Genomic DNA, 3,525 nt, shown 5'->3' with positions numbered 1-3,525 from the left:
CAGGAATGCTGCAGTCTGCAAACTTGGTAATTCCTTGGGATTTGCATTGCCTACCTGCTCTTCAAAGGCAGAGAGCAAGGTCTGTGTTGGGGGCATGTAGAGAGCAGAGACTCCTGTGAGGGATGCTCAAGTTTCATTCCTCCTTCTTTTAAGTGCACTTTCCAACCTTTCCTCCTCCCCATCCCAAAGGCTCTGTGCAGCAAGGGGATGGGGACGATGGACACGCACCACTTCCCAGGCGACTGATCCCAGCACCGCTGTGTGGCGGTGTCACCTCTTGGGGATGCAGGGCAGGGAAGCCGGTGGCTTCCAGAAGGCTGTGAGGGGTCCATCCCTACATCCCTACATCCCTACACCCCAGGCCCTGCGCCCATCCCCTGACCCCAGCCCAGCCCTCCCTTGCCCTGAATGCAGCAGCACAAGCAGTGGAGAATGAGGGTGGGGAACCAGTGAGTTAATCAAACCACACAAGGAACAGGCCAAATCTGGGCTCCAACACCCCGGAGTCAGTGCGGGGCAGATCGCCCGTGCCCACGGCACTGAACAGCATACAAAGAGCTGCTGAATACCAGCATTTCACTTAATAAACACCCTTTGGCTTTGCCTGCAGTAGACGGCAGATGTCTGAGGATCTTATTATGCTGGTTACTAAGTGCAGAGCTAGTTTGGTTAGAAACTTGTGTGAAGTGGTACATCAAACATTGGCACCAGCCCAGCGACGGCAGAACAAGAGTCCAGCTCCTGCCCGGTGCCTGCACTGGGCTGGGTCACTTAGAACCAGCAAAGAGCCATCTGCCTGATGGACATCACCTGTTTTTTTTCATGCCAAATATTTAACCTAAACAAAAGAAGAAAACACTGATTTAATGCCTGGCTGCCCCGTGGTAACAGTGCAGGAGCGGAGGAACCCGGCTGCTCTCAAAGGGGGATGTCAACACCGAGGCCGCAGCATGGGATGGAAAGGTGGGAGCTGGAGGGAAGCAGGGATGTCTCCTCCCTGCCCTGCACCCGTGGTGTGCGGTTGGCTCCGTGCCTCCCCACGTCAGGCAGGGCCAGTTAACACCTCCCGGCACCCCTCTCCCTCCTTCTCCACGTCCCCCTCTGTCTGGAGTTCATTCCACCAGCCATCATGATGGGTCCTCGCGTGCTGCTCATGGGGAATTGATTGAAACAGCCATGGTTTAATGACCTTTATGGGCTCTGGCACTTCGCCTCTTCTGAGGCTAAAAGCCCTTCTTGGATAGGATATTTTTCGTAACTGATCTGTGCTCTCCCAGAATCAGCCTCTGCTAAACCCCAGCTCCAAATGTGTATTCAGAGTGTGGCACCGTGTGTGCCGGCTGCTCAGCTCCCTGCACCAGCCACCGCAGCCCTGCTGCTGCCTCTTCCCCTCCCCCAGCTTACCAGGAAAGGGGATTTTACCAATATACTTGTGCCACAAATGTGGGATCTGGATCTGGCTTTCCCACAAAGGTGATTTCTTCCTGAATCACTTCAGTTGTAGATGAACCCTATTCAGAGCCAAAGCGAAAACAAAACTCAACTGGCTCAGAGTGATTTTAACTGTGGGGAAAGAGGTGTGCCCAGTGTCTGAAGACACTAACCCCAGTGAAGGTGCTGGGGGTCCCTTGGTGACAAGCTCCTAGTGTGGACCATCATCCAGGCTTGGTCCTGGCTGGTCCCTGATGCCAGGAGGTTGGGAAGAGGGAACAACCCAGGAGCACCAATAGAGGAGATAAATTATACAATATTCTTCTGCAATCTCTGAACTGACTGACAGCAGAAACCTCCTTTTCCTCCTGCCTGTGTGCTCTGCGAGCCCAGCTCCATACCAGAGGTGTGAAAGGGAGAGGGAAGTGGGTATGTGTCAGGACTGCAGCATCTGCCCCTGCAGCATCTGGCCCTGCAGAGCCTGGCAGTGCAGCCGCCCTGCGCCTCCCCACGCCATGCCTCAGTGGGACGCACAGCACAGCTTTCAGGGGAGGAGGTGACAGCTTCCTCGCTGACCTTGCAGCACTTGAGCCCTTTCACCACGTTGCCCCAGGGCTTCCATGGCACCTGCAGCCAGAGCCGGGAGCGGGAGGCTGGGAACTGTGGGGGATTCAGTGCTGAAGGCACTGACTGAGGGGACCAGGAGTCAAGACCTTGTCCTGGTGTCGCAACCGAACCCTTGCACCTGCGCTTGCCTTGTGCAGACAGACCTTGCCTCCTGGGGAAGGGGAAGCTGCTTTTTACAACCTGTTCTTGGGCAATTTTGCTGGGAAAGAGGTGTTTGTGATGATGATTCGCCCAGGATCTGGAAGAGAGCAGACCTCTGGACTCCTTCAGCTGAGCAGCAACCAGCAAGATGCGTGTGTGCATCACCCTGTGCAAGGAGAACGGGGATGGAGAAGGGGCAGACAAAGGAGGAAACATTATTCCCAGAGCACTGACTTTTGCTCCCAAAAATGTAGCAGAGGCATTCCCTGAATGTCCAGCTCTTGCACTGGGATCAATCCGGGCCCTTGTATCACACGTAAGGCAGTGCACAGATTGCTTTCCCTCTCACACTCCTTGGTCTGGGGTCGTTCTCCATGCCTATGCCAGCACAGGCAAGTGACTTTACGCCAATGGCTCCTATCAGCACTAGCCAGAAACCTCAATGTGACTTTTCTCTTCCCAACACAGCTATCACCAGCGCAGGGGTGGAAGATAAGAGCTTTAGTAAGTGCATATGCAACATGAACACTGGAAAAAAGGTCCACGCCTGGCATGCACGGGCTGGTTTGAGACTGGTGAGGCAGGGATCAGCCAGGTAGGAGCTGATGGGACTCAGCTGATGACCTACTGGGACAATATCTTTCACCCACGTCATATTCTTGTTGCTCAGCAGTTCTGCCTTCATTTGCTGCTCGCTCCAATGTCCTCAGTGTGCCACAGTTTCTCAGGGCATTTATCAGTGAGGCCAAACTTCACATTTCTCAGCATCACCCACAGTGGGAATAGGCGGCCTGAAAAGCTTGGAAGAGGAGCTCTGCACTTGGAGCTCTTCCCCCAGACCTTGTCCTTCTATTTCCACACCATTCTGGAACAGAACTATGAAAACCCTGGTCCCTGGCACTCTGCTTCTCTCTGCGGCCCATCGCGCTGCTCCTGTGTCTGCCCCAGCCCTGCAGCCTGCAGTGTCCTTGTCCCATCACCACCAGCACAGCTGGCTTGGCCTTTTGTTCAAGGAGCAGTCCCCCAGCTCGTTCCCTTTAGTTCTGAAATCTCAAAGGTTTAACCTGCTGTTTGATCTGGGGCAAGGCCAGCGATAAGCCAAGTCAAGAACTTGACTCTGTCCGAGATGCTGACATCATTAGCCTGTTTGTTTAAGATGGAATTTAATCATGGGGATATTTTCCCCTTGATACTTGCCTTGTTTATTATTTTCCCTGATTGCCAGCACTTTCGCTCAGCAGGGGAAATCCATTAAGGAGCTGGGATATAATTGCCTGCTTCAGGCTGTCTGCTGGCAGGCAAGTGATGGAGCCCAGAAGGAATGAA

This window comes from Nestor notabilis, unplaced genomic scaffold (assembly GCF_000696875.1).
Source record: "Nestor notabilis isolate BGI_N333 unplaced genomic scaffold, ASM69687v1 scaffold25322, whole genome shotgun sequence".
NCBI lineage: Eukaryota > Metazoa > Chordata > Aves > Psittaciformes > Psittacidae > Nestor > Nestor notabilis.
Note: the sequence above shows the minus strand (reverse complement) of the source record.